Source organism: Schistocerca gregaria, chromosome 1 (assembly GCF_023897955.1).
Source record: "Schistocerca gregaria isolate iqSchGreg1 chromosome 1, iqSchGreg1.2, whole genome shotgun sequence".
In the NCBI taxonomy this organism is placed as follows: Eukaryota; Metazoa; Arthropoda; class Insecta; order Orthoptera; family Acrididae; genus Schistocerca; species Schistocerca gregaria.
The window spans coordinates 178,571,839-178,592,457 of record NC_064920.1 but is presented as its reverse complement, the minus strand read 5'-3'; the positions used below and the strand labels follow the sequence as shown (position 1 = coordinate 178,592,457).

The 20,619-nt window shown below is 43.4% G+C and overlaps 1 protein-coding gene across 1 annotated transcript in view; it reads left to right on the top strand.

Moving 5' to 3' along the window:
* Positions 1-1,042: 1,042 nt before the first annotated feature.
* The window catches only part of LOC126336227 (EGFR adapter protein-like), a 95,478-nt gene continuing 75,901 nt past the window's right edge, over positions 1,043-20,619 (top strand). Inside the window, exon 1 of the mRNA XM_049999723.1 lies at positions 1,043-1,400. The gene's annotated coding sequence lies outside the window, so the exon portion shown is untranslated. The remainder of the gene's footprint in view (positions 1,401-20,619) is intronic.

The window sequence follows — 20,619 nt, the reverse complement described above, 5'->3', positions numbered from 1 at the left end:
AGGTTCGTTGTTGAGTACACCATCGCAGGAGCTCCTGTCTGTGATGCAGCGTCAAGGGTAACCGCAGCCATAGTCTCCGAGCTGATAGTCCATGCTGCTGCCAACGACATGGAACTGTTGGTGCAGATGGTTGTTGTCTTCCAAACGTCCCCAACTGTTAACTCAAGGATCGAGACGTGGCTACACAATCCGTTACAGCATGCGGATAAGATGCCTGTCATATCGACTGATAGTGATACGAGGCCGTTAGGATCCAGAACGGCGCTCCGTATTACCCTCCTGAACCAACAGATTCAATATTCTGCTAACAGTCATTGGATCTCGACCTACGCGAGCGGCAATGTCACGATATGATACACCGCAATCGCGATAGGCTACAATCCGACGTTTATCAAAATCGGAAACGTGATGGTACTTCCTTACACAAGGCACCACAAGAACGTTTCAGCAGGCAACGCTGGTCAACTGCCGTTTGTGTATGAGAAATCGGTTGGAAACTTTCCTCGTGTCAGCACGTTGTAGGAGTCGCCACCGGCGCCATCCTTGTGTGAATGCTCTGAAAAGTTTATCATTTGCTTATCGCAACATCTTCCTCCTGTCGGTTAAATTCCGCATCTGTAGCACGTCATCTTCGTGGTGTAGCAATTTTTATAGCCAGTAGTGTAGTATGTTAATAAATTTAGAAAGTAAGCATTGTTGTCTTAGTAATTAATGATCATTTTTTTCCGATACCAAAGAAAATAACAGTCATTAAACAAAATAAAATATTACAGCCTTGCTTAGTTTTCAGGTAACAGATTTACACGTAAATAAGTTATAAAGTAGAGCAGGTCAGATGCGCAGTAGTGTAAAAAGAGTGTAAAGGAATCTTTCGTGGAGTACCATTCTAGCACGGCCACTGTTCGCTGGGTATCTCTTGTCCCGTACAGAGCTGGGCACTGGTGGCGGATCAGCTGTGCGCGACAGTCGGCTGTCACCCTCTTTCTGCGCATGCGCGCCCCGCCGCCGCCACGTGGTGGCAGCCCCGCGGGGTCGCGGCCACGTCAGTAGCGCCCCAGCGCCCGCCGACGCCGGACGTCGTCTGCGACAGCAGCGCAGCGTCTACGTCACGCCACGACACGGCGCGCTACGACGCCGGCACACTGATGCGCGTCGTCGGCGCTCGCTGACGCCATGTAGTGCTTCAGTACGTATGTGACGGGTAGCTGTGGCGAGGGTATTTTGATTCTGGGCCAATAGAATAGCAGGAAGCAACAACTTGCCTGTAATAAGCTTCGTGAATTACCGTAGTTGTCAAGAGAATCTTTTGCGTGGATGTACTGAGGTCGGCGTCAGGTGCACAGAAGCTTCTAACCTTTCACCAGTCGCAGTGATTGCCCCGTATAAGATGCGCTGAAGTGGTAAGTATAAATGCTGTCACTAATAACAAATGTTTACACTTGTGCAGTTTTGTTTTATGTGACAATCTCGCTAAGAAACGTGACATATTTTATAACTTACTCGAAATCTCCTACTTTATTTTGAGAATGTATTTGCCATATTTAAGAGAATGAACCACGTTTATCACATACAACTAATGACTGAAATCTTCGTCAGGTGATGCCCGATAAGCGCTACTCATACTTAAATTCATTACGGTTGTGAAGACCATTCAACACACAGCAAACGTGCACACAAAATGTTTACTATAAAATATGTTTTCATGGGAAGTTGCCATCGATACCGAATGATTAAAATAGTTTACGCGAATGTCTGTGAATCACGTATCATTACGTTGCCATGAGCAATGTATAATGAAAGAAAATGCAATAACACTTCATGAAGCTTAAGATTTTCACTACGGAGTTTCGAATGAGAGACTCACAGACACTTGTTGCTATCCGTCATGTATAGTCCAGCATTACTAGAGTTTTAGTAATACACACACAACTGCTGTGTGGGAAACACATACAGAGGTAATTCGGAGGATGAACAGTTACCACTGGACCATGGAAGGGTTTGTAATTTACGCTGCCTCCTAATACGTGCACGCACCTGTATCGTCGTATGAGCGACGAATGACTTAACTATCAACAAACACTGTGCGTATTACTTGTTTTTACGACTTTCGTTGTAATTATTCGTAAATGTGCACGTATGACCCATTGTTTTGCTCCTTGACGCTGAAATATATTCGTGGATTTTATCCCATTGCCCTAAGAGTTGTATGTATAGGCTGGTCTTTATTAGGCGTTTAAGATTATACCAAAAGAAATACGGGTCGATGTGCAGAAATCATTTGTTACCAATTTCATTTTAATGACTTTATTGGTCGTAGGAGAGTGCTTTTAAATTACGTCACCGTCTTTTATGTATCGTCTCATAAATTATGTTGACAGTGGCCAAGCACAAATGTCCTGCTCGTGGTAGCTTCTACAGATTCGAAGATTGCACCCAGCGCTGATCTGTACGTTGTACAAACAGTTGAAGCAGCCGAACTCTCCATTGAGAGCTGACGATATCAAACGAATTGTCTGCATGTGTACCGTCACTATAAGTCAAGAGTTATGTTTGATTTGTTCTTAATCGGGAAGAGCCGTATTGATTCAAGTGATCAGTTGACTTGTTAAATCACTTTTAAGGAACACTGGTGTGTCAACATTCCAACACCACCTACGACAATCATTAGCAAATGAGAAGTAACAGTTAATGGCAGTCTAAATAAGCATTATCGGCTCGTTTAGCTTTAGGATTATCACAATGACTGTTGGATTAATAAACACAACATTACAACTGCCATCACTAAGAACTGACATGATAGTAAGACTCGCTTATCAGACATCCTTATAGTAAATTTACATAAATTATTCGCATTGTTATGCATACTGCTACTATAGAAGGCATCACGCTCTACCCACCGTCGATAACTAAAATTTTACCGCGTTCGAGAATACAAGTGAGACTGTAAGGAAACAGTAATGATAAATTTAAAGTCCCAAAACGTGCAATGTCTAACTGCTTTTATTCGCGAATTCAGACATTGCATTGTTGGCGCCGTTTAAGTGTAGATAGTACCTTTCGACAAAGGTTAATAGTACTCGACTAAGCGGGCTGCACGCGTGTTGAACATCTCACTTCGTATTCAAGAGGTTGGGTTCCGTACCTGGCCAGAGATTCTGTTAATGTTGTCTCTGGTTACACCGAATCACCCTTTAACAATGTTCAGGTGACCGTCCATATTTTCAATCAGTTTACTTGTACAATAACGATTCTCCTGTTCCATCATTGCAACAGACACTAAGCTTCCTTCTCTCTTTCCTGCGTTGGAAGGGCTTACGATAAATCTATAAGAAACAAAAAATAAAACCTGAATAATTCAACAATAAGTCACCAATTACCGCGAACAATTAATGTATACGTATTTACAATACGATAATCTTAAAACCATTCGTGATTTTTATATGCTAAGACTCCCATCTCATGAAGTTTTTTTGATCTCACGCCGTAATGAGACGATAATTTATGATACTTACAGAATATCAGTAGATAATATACACCACACTTTAATGGCAATAATATAGTTCTACTGAAAAGAACGTGAAAGGAGCAGAGACAACTGTGAATACCCATTCGAAACCCTCGTAATTAATGCGAATTTGCCGCTCCGGAAGACAAAAAGTGACTGTGATCATGCGCCAGAAAAGCGGCTGGTAACGCAATAACGGGGCCTATTTGCAGGTAGTTTGTCGATTATGGAAATTACGAGCAATTGAACTCTAATTTCGCTCGCAACGCAGCGAATTAAAAGCTAATCGCGTTCGGGGACAGTGATCTTCATCATGTAACGCGGTCATTACTTTCTACTCATCTGATACCGACACCACGTCGTTATTATTCAGTGCTCGCATTTTGAAAATATCTAACTTCACAATAAATTTGATTTTAATTGTGAAGAAAATTTACATTTACTCTTAGAATAGTGATTTTACAATTCCTTTTGATAACAAGCAGAAACAGTAAATGAATGTGTAGTTGCTATTGGTGTGTGTGAGTGAGTGAGTGAGTGAGTGCGTGAGTGAGAGAGAGAGAGAGAGAGAGAGAGTCAGTAGGCGCAATGATAACTCACAATTACATTTCATTGCCTTCTTCAATATGTCATTAAGATCATGAAAGGAACGTTGTCGGGGTCACAGGCAAGCGATTTTTCCTTAGGCATATGATACTGAATACTGGTAACAACGTCACCTTAAGGGGCGATCAAAATGTTTTCCTTTGTGGGCGTGCCTTGCAGCATGTATGCAGAGTAGCGCGACTCTGGGGCGGGTGTATAAGCACCGACATGTAGGCAAGGAATTAGGGTGACATTAGTGCATTCCGATCTGCGGTGAACGCGGAAACGTGAAGGCAACGTTGTTACCAGATGTGTCCAAAGGGGACCAACGAGATGTTATTCTTTTCTCGGTTGCCGTAGGACGAAAACCAGTACATCATGGGATAATGAAGAATGTGTATGGGGTAGACAACTGTTGTGCAATGGTGCGCTACAAGGGGTTCTACCGCTTCGTGGTAATGCACGTCCTCATATCGGAAACGTTTTAACCCAGAAGCTGCGTCATCTAAAGGAGGGGACATTCGAACACTCGCCCTAAGACTATTTCTCCCCATGCGATCGTCACGTCTTACAGCCCTTAATTAGGACGTGTAAGGGTTGACGAATCCTGTAGGGCTAGGACAGGCTGCAAGCAGAAATGGACTTCCTCTCGCAGCACTACACGGTATTGTACCAAAAGGAAATCTTCAGCCCGGTGCGTCAATGGGAGGAGTGCTCAGCGCTCACGGCGGATTTACCAGATTCGCGCACCAATTCTCGACTGTATTACTTTCGAACGGAAATTTTTCGCCCCCTTATATTTTTAGGGCAGCGGTTACAAATGCTATTCTTCGCATTACTTGGAACCCGACTGCTGAACTGAACGCCTATGACAGGAAGAAATGTGATACGGACGTATTACCGAACCACCATTTGGAGCAGACTATAACCTGCTCTGTTCATCTGTTCTTACTCAAAAGCGAAGCTTTAAGCTATTCTTTCTTCAAGACGCGGTTTCAATATAATAATGAATAAAAAAATTCGTTGAGAACACAAACCTAATCATTCAGTTTGCAATGAGCTATTTATTCTGCCAGTAACTGCAGTGTAATTATGCTTAATTTTTTCGCTTCCTTAATTAGTAAAACATGATGGTGCTCTTTCTATAGCAGAGCGGTAACAAAATCAAGTGATATGACAATAGGATTCTAGGCATTTTATAACCATTGTTTACGTAACTGAATACGGAAGATGGGAAAAGAAAATGTTTTATGCGACATTAACGTGTTTACCTTACCTTCACAGTCAAATTAACCTTCCAAATGGTTCTGAGCACTATGGGACTCAACATCTTAGGTCATAAGTCCCCTAGAACTTAGAACTACTTAAACCTAACTAACCTAAGGACATCACACATACCCATGCACGAGGCAGGATTCGAACCTGCGACCGTAGCAGCCCCGCGGCTCCAGACTGCAGCCCCAGAACCGCACGGCCACCGCGGCCGGCAATTAACCTTCCAGTTACACACTCTGAAGAGCACCTCAAGACTGAATGCCTCATGATGACGTTTCCCGCAAACGTCACGATAAGGAAAGTACATTGATGGTGTGCAGACGAATGAGTAATCAGTCTAGCTACTAAACCGACCGCAAATGAGGAAATACACTACTGGCCATTAAAATTGCTACACCACGAAGATGACGTGCTACAGACGCGAAATTTAACCGACAGGAAGAAGATGCTGTGATTTGCAAATGATTAGCTTTTCAGAGCATTCACACAAGGTTGGCGCCGGTAGCAACACCTAAAACATGCTGACATGAGGAAAGTTTCCAACCGATTTTTCATTCACAGTGACTGACCGGCGTTGCCTGGTGAAACGTTTTTGTGATTCCTCAGGTTAGGAGGAGATATGCGTACCATCACGTTTCCGGCTTTGATAAAGGTCGGATTGTAGCCTCTCGCGATTGCGGTTTATCGTATTACGACATTGCTGCTCGCGTTGGTCGAGATCCAATGACTGTTAGCAGAATGTGGAACCGGTGGGTTCAGGAGGGTAATACGGAACGCCGTGCTGGATCCCAACGGCCTCGTATCACTAGCAGTCGAGATGACAGGCATCATATCCGCATGGCTGTAACGTATCGTGCAGCCACGTCTCGATCCCTGAGTCAACAGATGGGGACGTTTGCAAGACAACAACCATCTGCACGAACAGTTCGACGACCTTTGCAGTAGCATAGACTATCGGCTCGGAGACCATGGCTACGGTTATCCTTGACGCTGCATCACTGACAGGAGTGCCTTTGATGGTGTACTCAACGACTAACCTGGGTGCACGAACGGCAAAACGTAATTTTTTCGGACGAATCCAGGTTCTGTTTACAGCATCATGATGGTCGCATCCGTGTTTGGCGACATCGTGGTGAACGCACATTGGAAGCGTGTATTCGGCCTCGCCATACTAGCTTATCACCCGGCGGGATGGTATGGGGTGCCATTGGTTACACGTCTCGGTCACCTCGTGTTGGCATTGACGGCATTTTGTATAGTGGAGTTTACATTTCAGATGTATTACGACACGTGGTTCTAACCTCCATTCGATCCGTGCGAAACCCTACATTTCAGCACGATAATGTACGACCGCATGTGGCAGGTCCTCTACGGGCCTTTCTCGATGCGGAAGATGTTCCACTGCTACCCTGGTCAGTACATTCTCCAAATCTCTAACCAATTGAAAACGTCAATGGTGGCCGAGCAACTGACTCGTCACAATACGCCAGTCACTACTCCTCATGAACTGTGGTATCGTGTTGAAGCTGCATGGACAGCTGTACCTGTACACGCCATCCGTTTGACTCAATGCCCTGGCATTTCAAGGCCGTTATTACGGCCAGAGGTGGTTGTTCTGGGTACTCATTTCTCACGAGTTATGCAGCCGAATTGCGTGAAAGTGTAATCACATGTCAGTTCTAGAATAATATATTTGTCCAATGAATACCCGTTTATCATCTGCATTTCTTCTTGTTGTAGCAATTTTAATGGCCGGTAGTGTATACTGACGCAGGCTACTTACACAAACGGCGGATTCTTATGACCCGGCAACAGAAAAAAGCATGTAGAAAAGCACGATGATGGTAAGGTGTCCACACACAGTTATTATGAGCATCTGGGGAAAGTGGTGCATGGATAATGAAACCGCGAGTAGGCAACAAGGTGTTAGAGTTCCACGCCTCATCAGGGAATGTCTAAGTTAGTGGCTTTCCCGCTCTATAAAGGAGGATAAGTGGCAATCTGTCGCACATCTGAATACAGAGTACAGTAATGGGGCAGGCAGAACTGTTCCGAACCACTCTGTTCAACGCACAATGTTGAAAATAGGTTTCTGCATTAGACAACCAATACGTGTTCACTTTCTAACCGAACATCATCGTCACTTACAGTTGCTATGGACAGGGGCTGATCGAAATTTAAGAAAGGAGCAAAGGAAACATGTCGCCTGGCAGGGTGAACCATTTATATATATATATATATATATATATATATATATATATATATATATATATATATATATATATATATATATATCACGTCCACAGTCGTATTAGGATACTCTGTCATCTGGGCGAAGACAAAACACACGCAACGCCCCGGACGAAGACCGTTTGGAGCAGTATTATGAGATGTGTCTAGGCTCCTATGGGAGCCTGTTGTAGTAAACGAGGGACTATGACACTTGTGGACTACGTGAACTTCATTACGGATCACGGACATCCCTTCATGATTAATGTTTTCCCCAATGGCGATGGCATTTTCCAGCAGGAAGTTTGTCAGAGTCAAAAGACTAGATTTGTGTTAGAATGGTTTGAAGAGCATGATGAGGAACTCAAGGTGATGTCCTGCCCAGAACTTTCGCCTGATGTGAACCCGCAAGCTACTAATTTATGGGTATTGCATGTCCTATGCCTAGACATCTAGTGCACCACATATCCATGGACGCCTACTCACAACTCATAGAATCCCAGCCATGCAGAATCGCTACTGTATTCCATTGTAATGGCAGCGGGGAGACAAGCAATTTTCCTCATCAGTGAGACAAAGAGAGAGTGGGGGAGTAAGAGAGAGTGAGACATGTTACGAAAGCAAATTATGAATCAATCAGATCTCAATTTCTTCAGGAATTTTCTGTACCTCTACCTCGTAACGAGAATTTACAAGTGCTGCGTGAACATGTCGCTTATTTTGGTGTAACCACTGAAGTTCTCCCCCGTTTAACCTGTGAATGAACGTGTTCATGTCGCCAGTAGTAGAAGGACTTGCATTTTAACGTGAAATTTAATAGGTGGTTTATCACATTTTTGTCATTAGAAGTTTCGTTGGGACGGGGGGGGGGGGGGCGGGGGAGTGAACGTTATTCAGTGCCAGCAAGAATTTCAATTCTCGCATTGTTGGCACACCTACCGCTTACTAAAGCACACTAATTACCAGCGCTCGCTTAAGGCAGTATCTAGCTATCGAGAGAAGGATGGTTTAAGTTACAGTTCATGTGTGGTCATTAGATCTAGACACATGTACATTATCAATATAAGTTAGAAGTGTGGTTGGTTATACTGTTCCGGCATTCGTCTCAGGATACACTTAGGAAACCCAGTTTTGGATGTTTCGAAAAATGAGGCCAGAACGTCGCGTGTACGAGGACAGGATCTGAAGTAATGAGCGACGTGATTCGGTCGTCTTACTGTGAAAATCTGTAGCAACGTGTTGCTTCTGAGGTACGATTAGTCTGCTCGCTTTTCACTGCATCGAGCTTTGGTGCTGTGTGAGAAGCACCTTAGCTCTATAAGGTTTCCAGCTTGAGTAATGAGGCCTTGGTGGACGGCAAACCTTATGTCATACAGCAGTGCGCAATACTCAACTATGAAATATAGTGGCCAACGTTTAGGATAAACATCATATATACGGAGCCAATATGTCAGATCCAAGCTTCACTAGGTTTTCTTTGAGATTCGTTCACTGATATTCGTACAACAATGACGTACGGTGTGTTTCGCTCAATTCAAAACTCTGTTCCTTTCTTGTAATATTTGTTTTATGGACATTATGTCATCGAAGGCATATTTTTCTGCCTAACGTTCCGTCTTCCAATGTTGGAGACATCTTCAGAGGCTGTTACAGCTTAGCAGACAAGCTCAGAGTGCCGAACTATTTACATACAGTGGTAGAAAACATAAGGATGAAATATCGTATGATGTGCCACTGGCAAGGCAAATAATGTAGTTCGATTGAATTTGGACCAGACATAGAATCAACTGCAGAGTATAGTATGTATGGTAACTGAAAGGAATAAGCGATTAGTCAAATAGAAATGACACTTGTATTCACAGACAATAACTACACTGAATTCACGGCCATTAATGATGGTCCCCTGGGTATTATAAAAGGAGGAAGGTTGTTTTGAAGAGGGTGTCTGATCACCATGGACGGCAGTGCATGGTCTGCAATGTGCTCCCGGACCACCACCATCGCAACTGACAATTGCTGGAAGGTCGTCGGTGCATGTGGACTTGCTGAAAAACATCTCCCCGTCGCATCCCAACGTGGTCGATGGGATTTACATAGTGGGAAACGGCAGGTCAGTTCAGTGTAATCGCAGAATTTCTTCTCGTTCCCAGAGTTCCTCCACCTGATCTGGTCGATGAGGCTGTGTATTTGCGTCTATGAAAATGAAGTGAGAACCGTATTCGCCCCTGAATGACACACATGGGTGTACAGTGTTGACTGGTGAGTGTATTGTGTTCAGAGGTTTGAAGACCAGCACTCGCATGCAACAATGCAACATCATGTCACCCCACGATACTGAAGTACCCTCATACGGCGAGGGGTCGGAAAACCGGGTATTCCCAGCTACAATATCGAACTTGACCATTGTGGTAGGCTGTATGTTATCGTGTGCGTTGCTGTCCTTGGAGATCACTCCCTATTAAGAACGAAGTCCCGCCTTTTGTTATGTTCATTGCCCATCACAATATCGCATGACTACAGTGCAATTACTGTTTATGAACAAAAGTGTCATTTCTATTCGTCTTTTCGCGTATTTCTTTCTGTACTGTATTGTAACAGTCCTTCCTATTTAATGTGGTCCAAGAGACCTATGTTACTTGGCTTATGCGAAAGTTATTGTCATCCTTAAGTTTTGCACAGTACTGTACGTATCCAGGCCACGTGTTGCCCAGACGACAATTGTACCCGTGTTCCTTAGAGCAGCGGTTAATGTTTCTTTTTGTAGTCCCTATGTACGCTTCACCGCATTTGCAAAAGAATTTTATACACTCCGATTATGACAAGCGGTAAGAATCATGCATAAATTGCCAGCTGCAGATGATGCACTCGGATCAGAGAACCACCAAATTCGTTTCTCTCATACCGTGCTTTTATCGAGTCATTTCTAAGCTGGCTTGTAACAGTGAGGCCATAGATATTCAAAACCCAAACAATTTTAACAGAAGAAAAGGGTTGAAGCCAGTCAAGCTGTGGTTTTGGTACCAAATAAAGCTTTGTAACATACGTCTGCGATCTTAGGCAGCAGTCTGACGTAACGAACCGACCTTTGCAAGGATACTTACAATCAGGGCGACTTCGTGGCTTCTTTCGGACAATTAAAGCCTCTAATGTTGTCTCCACCACTGCGAGTCAGAGCGTCAGGCTTACAAATACGCCTTGAACTACTACCTAACGTCAGTAAAACAATACAACTAAAAACGCAAATACGGGACGTGGAAGTCTACACTGTTTCATACAGCATTACATCAAGGGCATTGTGCAGCACAGCTAGGGCGATCTGTGTGTCAATATTCTGACGCCTGTCACGTCTACTCGTTCGCACGCAATTGCAATTTAACGAACTCATCGGTGAGTTAATTCTCATAACAAGCAGCAAAATAACGCAGTAACGTGCCATGACAAGTGTAGCTGTAAACTTCTCGTCAGATCGTTTAAATGCTCAAGTATTACTAAAATGCACTATGAAATTGACGAACACACTTTACCTCTTTGTTCCGGTCATGGCCAATTGTGTAAATAAAACACGGAAGCAAAAGTCTTTCTTGAAACCACATTAAAAAAATATTTGTGTTCTAATGATAATCATTATCAAATTATGGTAAATAGAACAACTTTATTGTAGACGGCGGCCGGAAGACGAAAATTTCTTGGTAATATTTTGGTACCTTGCAACGCTCCTGCTACGGTAACTGCTTACAAGACGCTACTACGAGGAATTCGAGAGTTCGCTCTGGCGTTTGCAGTGTATACTAAGCAGTCGCAGCAGCATACATCGCCGTAAGGATCGCAACTGGACGGTATAGATTGTTCGTTAGTATAGCAAATGTTCAGGGAAAATAAATCGTAGTTATTGGAAGAATATTTGTGTTTTTCTCGGGAAATTTTATTCGATAAATATAGAGAACCATTATTCGTGAGCCGGCCGGTGTGGCCGAGCGGTTCTAGGCGCTTCAGTCTGGAGCCGCGCGACCGCTACGGTCGCAGGTTCGAATCCTGCCACGGGCATGGATGTGTGTGATGCCCTTAGGTTAGTTAGGTTTAAGTAGTTCTAAGTTCTAGGGGACTAATGACCTCAGATGTTAAGTCCCATAGTGCTCAGAGCCATTTGAACCATTATTCACGGAAGAGTGGAAATTCTAGTGCCTCTCCCGTAAATATCGTGAAAATGAGAATGTTAAGGAACGCACGGAGGCATGTAGGGTGTTATTCTTCCCTTTCCTCATATAGTGATGGAATGTTGATGTTGTTGTGGCCTTCAGTCCAGAGACTGGTTTGATGCAGCTCTCCATGGTACTCCGTCGTGCGGAAGCTTCTTCATCTACGATTAACTATTGCAACCTACATCCTTCTGGATCTGCTTAGTGCATTCATCTCTTGGTCTACCTCTGCGATTTTTACCCTCCACGTTTCCCTCCAATATTCAATTGGTGATCCCTTGATGCCTCAGAGCGTGTCCTACCAACCGATACACTCCTTTAGTAAGGTTGTGCGCCGGCCGGGGTGGCCGAGCGGTTCTAGGCGCTACAGTCTGGAACCAAGCGACCGCTGCGGTCGGAGGTTCGAATCCTGTCTCGGGCATGGATGTGGGTGATGTCCTTAGGTTAGTTAGGTTTAAGTAGTTCTAAGTTCTAGGGGACTGATGACCTCAGATGTTAAGTTCCATAGTGCTCAGAGCCATTTTTTAAGGTTGCGCCAGTTTCCCTGCCTCCCCAGTTCTATTCAGTACCTCCTCATTAGTTACGTGATCTACCCATCTAATCTTCAGCATTATTCTGTAACACCACATTTCGAAAGCTTATATTCTCTTCTTGTCAAATCCATTTATCGTCCATATTTCACTTCCATACATGGCTCCACTCCACACTAATACTTTCAGAAAAGACTTCCTGGCACTTAAACCTATACTCTATGTTAACAAATTTCTCTTCTTCAGAAACGCTTTCAGTTGTGCAATAGTACACACAAAATCTCTGTTTTGGTACGTGTGCTGTGGGGTGAATAGGTGGATTTAAACACAGAAAAGGCTCGGTGCGGCCAGGTCACGATGAACATAGTATCACAGCCTTACAGATGGAACAGTTCTTCCTCGAGTGATTTAAGGAAAATGACGAAATTTAGGATATCCTTAAAAAGTATTGAACCAAGATCATCTCCAACACGAGCACACTCTAGTTTTCTCTTGCTTTTTTTTTCGTCGAAAACATATAAATAAACATCGATTCTCTTAGGGCCAACAGGTATCTGGCTAGAGTAGTATGTCAACGCTGAAGCAGATTAGCTTATTGGACTTGAAGTTTTTTAACTAACATGGCAGCAGTTGAACTGATTTCGATTGGTGTCATCCTGTGAACATGCCCTGGTATTTCCGTTTGAAGCCGAAGAGGAAAACTACTGTACACACGTCACATTGTCACTTCATATACAGGGTGTCTGCTACGATACAGTCCTCGCCTTCATACTTCAGAGGTTAGTGGTAGTCATGCAGCAGGCGGAAGTTTCGCTTGATTTCAGTCGGAATTTCAAAAACGCTTCGATTTAATACAGACTGTGAGTATTTCAAAAAGCTGGCCTCCCTGGGTCTGGGGTAGCATCTCTTCCTCGAAGATACTGCGTAGGGTGTGGCATCACCTTCAGTTTAGTTTTTTGATATTCCTAAGATATGGGTAATTCACAAGTGTTTTCAGTTTGACAGATAGATGCTTTGACGTCATGATATATCGAATAGCGTAGTATCGTAACCTTATTAACCACACAACTATACGTACGTCTTTTCGTGATAGTTTTCCATGATTTTTTTTGTACAGAAGTTTGTACATTCTATATTTACAGAAAGAGCATAAGGCGTTTCCCTGATTGCAAAAAATTATTTCTAAGGAGCTACTCTCAACACAGCTAAGCGATTTGATGGAATTCATAGTTTAACTCGTAAAAGCTTTTTATGGATACTCTTCTACATGTGCTCCGTGTGTTATCTAGGATGACGATACTTGATGTGCTTGCCAACATGTCGTTGCCATCTGTAGAGGTGTCTCGTATTCGTGGAGCAAGAGTTTGCACATCACGAACTGCTGAACCGAGCATTTTATCCGTAACGTAACCATACACCAGAATCGAGAGGGGTATGTCTGGTGAACGTGGGGGCCACTTTGTTGGTCCGTCTCCGTCTGTCCGGAAAGTTTTCAACCAAGAACTGGCGAACAGGTAACTCTAGTGTGGTGGCGCGCTATATTGTTGAATGTCTATTCATAGTAAGACTTGCCGTGAATGAGATTCAGCGTAATGTTCCAACATGTTCGGTTCAAATGTAGCCTTATTGGTACGGTTAAAATTAATTGTCTATTAATTGTGTTACGCATTAAGCTGTCCCTCATCTTCTGTAACACGATAAGCAGTTTCTCCTATAACCAGATTTCGACATTAAGCCCGTTTACCTTCTAGGAGATGTGAAAACATGCCTCATTGGAAAAAAGTACTTGATTAAATTTGTCATTGCCTGCATACATACGTTCGGGCAGGTCAATGGCAATCTCAGCATGTCTGTGTATATTGTTCGGCTGCAAGCTTAGCAGGAGCTGCATTTGGAAAAAGTAAGGCAGATGCGCGGTATCTCTCTAATCAGACTACAGAGCTTACAGGTCACGCTTTTTCACACTAGCTAGGCGGTGCTGAGAGGGATGTTTTCCTTTTTTGATGTTATCCGAAGTTTGGTACTAACAGATAATTTTCGTAAGAGGAAAATCATCACAGGAGATTTTTTTATTTTAAATGAAATGTATTCTGAGACTGAATATGCAGATTGATGCGTCTTAATCATAATAAAGTCCAAATACGAGAGCTGTATCGTCAGTGAAGCACTAACAACACGTTGATTACGAACACCAACGTATAGGTGGAAGATAACTGATCTCCCAGACGGACCGTACTGTAATTTGTACAGACATCGTATTTTCCAGAATACACGAACATAATAAATATCGAGATGTTTAAAGGTTGCTGCATAACCAATAACTGCTGGTGGTTGGGTTTCAACTAGCGACAGCCAGCAATCTAGTCGCTACGACTCGTTCCCGTGGAGCACAGTTTGCGGCAATATTATTGACGCGGGCTCGCTTTTATCTTGAATGTAGCGACGTTTCATTCGGAGCTCGTGCTCTCCAGAAAACATGAGCGCAAAAAGCGTCTAACACCTGGTGGTATATCGAAACTTGAATCTGCGACGCCACCAGTTGTGCGTGTAGCTCCTACTCCAATGTGGACAGATTAGTGGTCGACATTAGCGTAGCGAGAGTGATGCCACACGGGTTATCCGTTGGCTATGTCCGCTTAGTTCCCGCCCCTAGCACGTGTGTGGGAGTCTCCACACCCTTGTTAGTCCTTCACTCACCCCACAGTTCCTTTAAATGCGATCTCTTTTCGTATTTAATAATGCCTTTGAAGCGTCCCCACCATGGTGGAGTATTTTTACGGTGCAGTTAATGCTTTGTCTTTCAAAGGGATCAAACAATAATAAAGATAAACTGGCGATAATATGTAAGAACACAGGTAATTATCTGGCATTAGAGGGAGTGTTGTCTCACAGAAAATCCACGCCAACTTTATCTCTACTTCATATCTTTTTTCGGTGTCCGCCCCCGGTAGATGAATGGTCAGCGTGACGTATTGTCAATCCCATGGGCCCAGGTTTGATTCCCGGCTGGGTCGGGGAATTTTATCCGCCCAGGGGTTGGGTGTTGTGCTGTCCTCATCACCATCCTATCATCCTCATCGACTGCAGGTCGCCGAAGTGGCGTCAAATTGAAAGACCGTCACCATGCAAATGGTCTGCCCGACGGGGCCCTAGCCATAGGATTAAATAAATAAATAAATCGTTTTTGCAGTTTTTAGAACATCCTAGAACGCCAAATTCCCCTTCCAATAATTCCTAGAGGGCTGCCTCGTGAAAATAATTAGTTGCCTTGTCGGCAACTGGGAGACGATGTATGAGGGATATTAGTGAAGCAACGGCATTCTTTAACATGGTTGTGTAGGTCGAGTAAATAGATGGCTCAGAACCATGTAATTACCAAAGGAAGAGGAAAAACATATATGACCACGAAAATTATATCTGTGAGACGTACAAAGGATATCATTGCGAGGGATCACTTAAAGAACGAAGAACTCAGAGATGAGTTAACGGATTGACAAGACACAAGGTGGTAAATGGCTAGAACATAGTGGTCGGATGTTAAAAGCTAGTGTCCCGTACTCCATGTACGCTAAATGGCGAATATGTGTATTTTGATTTGTGAACAATTACTTCAGGTTAATAATAACTGATTCTCCAGCTCGTGTCGTCATTCGTTGCCGTCTGAATGGGTCCGAACAATTATACAGTCGTAGATTCCTGATCCTCCGATAGCTTATGCAGGCAACATTTTCTTTAAATATGCCAAAGCAATCAGTCTAGGATTGTATCTGTTACAGAGCAAATCAAAGAATATCTTAAAGTTAGTGCTAGTCACGAGAAGATGAGAAATTAGACTGTGTGCTTCACCTGTTGATGAACTAAGCAAATGACGATAATTAACAATGTCTTGTAATTCCTCATTTTTTACGACGACGAGATTGACAAATGTATCGCATAAATGTCTGAACCGGCCGGTGTGGCCGTGCGGTCTAGGCGCTTCAGTCTGGAACCGCGTGACCGTTCCGGTTGCAGGTTCGAATCCTGCCTCGGGCATGGATGTGTCTGATGACCTTAGGTTAGTTAGGTTTAAGTAGTTCTAAGTTCTAGGGGACAGATGACCACATATGTTAAGTCCCATAGTGCTAAGAGCCATTTGATAAATGACTGAATGGCTTTACGTCACCGTTAAATGATGGCACTTTCACGGCAGGCAGCTTGATGCTACTCTTCGATGCACTTGTCAGCAGCATTAGAGTGATTCATCTGAATCGCTCTTTTTCATTTCACTTCAATTTCTTAATTATTTTTTTAAGCTCGAAGACCATATTTTCGAAGGTTTCTTTATCCTCAGAATATAAGTCTACCTTTAAGCAATTCGGGTTGTGACTGCGCGTCCTCATACTTCTCCACGATCTTTTCCGATATACAATAACACCCAGAATGGCCGATTTACTTGTTACACCGAATTCGTTTGCAAACTTTAACAACCGCGTGAGACTTGCATTCACCACCGAGCGTGTAGTGACATTTCTTTCTTAAAACTTCAGCCATAATGGAAAGCTGTGTCAGGCAACTGCAAAAAACATTTACAATCAGGGGGAAGTACAGGAAGCAGCATAGTCGGACCAGGTACCTAGCTTTTAAATCAGTCGTGACTAAAACATAACCAGCTTTCTTAGTTACATACTTAACTTACTAATAATTGTCGACTTTGAGTGAGGTGAGTGTCTCAGTCTCGTTGCATTCCCTCCACTTCAAACAGGATCTGAGTTCACTTAACGTATGCCAGGCTGCCTATGTTGAGTTAAATAAATGATGTATGCGTTTTTGCGTAAAACGTGACATAGGACTATGGTACCAGGGCTATTGCTGTTGCTGCTTATTTAGTGTCCAACAATAGCAAAAATGTGTTGTGCGTTGTTTCAAACAGTTATTTGAGTGTACTGTTAAAATTTCAACTCTTTTACGAAACTGATTATGGAATCTGGCTTTGTAAATAGTTGTGAAGTTTCTGAATAAGTTAAAGTGTGGAAATATTGCAATATTCAGAAAAAAACTACTTGAAATATGTATTCATAACAGTGTTTTAATTACTTTCATTAAACTTTCTATAAATACGTATTGGTTTTTGTTCTTCACGTAGATGCTGTGAATTCACAGTAGCCATATCACAATTACTATTATTTTTCTTCTTACGAATTTTGTTCACCATTAATTGGACTTTTACTTACTTTACATTGATTTGGACGTATTTTGAATTTGTGGTTCGATATATTTATAAATTAATTAAAATTCATCTTATTTGGCCTCGATATATCTCAAGATGACTTAATTTCGCTAATAGAGTAATCCAATTATGTTACAATACAAGCTCTTCCAATTACGTAATTTCGCGAAAATTTTACGACCTAGTAATGGGTTCATCTGAATCTTAGTTTTCATTAAATATTGTCCTATTCTGCAAAATTACATGTCATTGCTGCTCGTTGCGTACCATGGTGTTGCTTTGTTGAAACTAGTTTGTGCCGTTCCGCCGATGATTGGTTGCCACTGTACGTTACTTCATCGGAGCCATCGCAGTTCAGCCGCAAAATTAAAAGTTTTTTGTTCGCAGACGAAAATGTAAATTGTATAAGTTATCGGAAGACCAGGAGTTTTCGACTGAATAATGGTTCAGAACCATTCAGATTGCTATTAATGACGTGTGTTACACAATCACTTACTATTTGCAAGAACGTAATATTCACAGATCTAAATACACATATTCGCTGTTTAGCGTACATGGCGTGCGTGACATTATCTAACGACTACTCACCATTATTCTGCCTCGCAGCAGCGAGAATAGCCTTAGGCACCCTTAGAGGTGTAGCGTGCTCAGCGTCGTCCCTCGGGTACAAATGGCTCAACAGACGGCAGTCCTGTCTAGAGAATTGACGGAATGTTGCGAACAGACGAGATGTTAGGACTGACAGAAAGAAGGCTAACGAAACAAGTGGTGGCAGTGGTGGTGGTGGTGGTGGTTAGTGTTTAACGTCCCGTCGACAACGAGGTCATTAGAGACGGAGCGCAAGCTCATGTTAGGGAAGGATTGAGAAGGAAATCGGCCGTGCTCTTTCAAAGGAACCATCCCGGCATTTGCCTGAAACGACTTAGGGAAATCACGGAAAACCCAAATCAGGATGGCTGGAGACGGGATTGAACCGTCGTCCTCCCGAATGCGAGTCCAGTGTGCTAACCACTGCGCCACCTCGCTCGGTCAACGAAACAAGTATTAGCAGCGTAATACAAACAACAATAAAAACGAGACATGCACCTACTGCTTAAAGTGTAGACGTTGAAAATATATATTACTCATCATTTTCAAGCAATTAGATTAGACGCGTAATTATACGGCGTTAACGCCTGTGAGTGCATTTCAGCTGTCCCCATGACACCTCCACGAGGGAGATCAGAACAGCGACGCCATGCGTTGATATCTGGCGGTTTTCCTCGGCTACTCATAAGAAAAGAGCTCTCATTTAAACGCCGGACGTCGAGGTCCTGACCTGCATCACGGAGGCGTCAGAACAAGAGCTGAAATGTGAGTCGGTGTGGCGACATTTCTATCAACTAACACATCCACCATGGCGTTGAGAAAAGCTGTGGAGCAGTTGGGGTACAATGTGACGTAATTATCACACTACACACGTCACATGAACCACTAAGCTTCGGCTTTTTTTTTCGCGTGTAACGGCACTTTGCTCTTTGATGGGTCTTCAAGCCCGACGATGACATCGTAGAACACCAACCATTTCCAACATTGCAGAGGATGACTGTAAGCACCTTTGAGACACGTTTCAAACCTCTGCCACTCAATGGGAGACAATTACAGGGGTGTGGGAAATGTGATCCTTAACCCTTGCGACTAGCAATTTTACTTTCAAAAACGATGTGTGGTTATTTTAATTAATGACTCAGCCAGAAGTAACACTATGAAAAAAATAGTTCCCGTCGTTTCTCAATGGGGATGGGGGCTCAGGATATACAGGCCTATCCAGAAGTACCTCCAGCGCTTAAAGAAGACGACTACGCAGGAGCTACAAGACATATTGAAAACAGACATACATCGATGGGTAAAGCATGTCTCGAAGTATGTAAAACATTCTACAGGTGCTCAATATGGGCTTCTTTTTTGGTGTGCCAAGCGTCAATTCGTGAGTACATGTCACTGACGTAGTGCGTCCGGTAAGGCGCGAAAGTAACCCGCTTTGCGAGTCCGGTAATTGGGTTGCTTAACTGCAGCTGTGAACTACACTGTAGCACCAAAGAAACTGGTAGGCCTGCGTATTCAAATACAGAGATATGTGAACAGGCTGAACACAGAGCTGCGGTCGGCAACGCCTATATAAACAAAGTGTGTGGCGCAGTTGTTAGATTGGTTACTGCTGCTACAATGGCAGGTTATCAACATTTGATTTGAATATGGTGTTACAGTCGGAGCACGCGCTATGGGACACAGCATCTCCTAAGTAGCAATGAAATGGGGATTTTCCCGTACGACCAATTCATGTCAGGAATCCGCTAAAACATCAAATCTCCGACATCGCTGCGAGCGGAAAAAGATTATGGAAGAACGGGACCGACAACGACTGAAGAGAATCGTTCAGCGTGACAGAAGTGCAACCCTTCCGCAGATTGTTGCAGATTTCAGTGGTGGGCCATCAACAAGTGTCAGCGTGCGAACCATTCAAAGAAACATCATCGATATGGGCTTTCAGAGCGGAAGCTCCACTCGTCGATCCTTGATGACTTCACGATACAAAGGTTTATCCCTCTCAGGGCCCGTCGACTATTGATGACTGGAAACATGTTGCCTGGACGGAAGACTTCTGTTTCAAACTGTATCGAGCGAATGGAGTGTACAGGTATGGAGACAACCTCATGAATCCATGGAACCTGCATGTCAACAGGGGCGTTTTCAAGCCGGTGGAGGCTCTGTAATGGTGTGGGGAATGTGTAATTGTATCGGAGCCCTGATACGTCTAGATACGACTCTGACACGTGACACGTGCGTAAGCATCCTGTCTGACCACCTGAATCCATTCACGTCCATTGTGCTTTCCAATGGACTTGGGAAATTCCAGCAGGACATTGCGACACCCAACGTGTCCAAACTTGCTACAGAGTGGCTCCATGGACGCTCTTCTGACTTTAAATACTTTCGCTGTCCGCCATAGTCCCAAGAAATGAACACTGTTGAGCATATCTGGGATGCAGTTCAGAAGAGGTCTTCAGCCCATCGAACTATTACGGATTCATGGACAGCCCTGCAGGATTTATG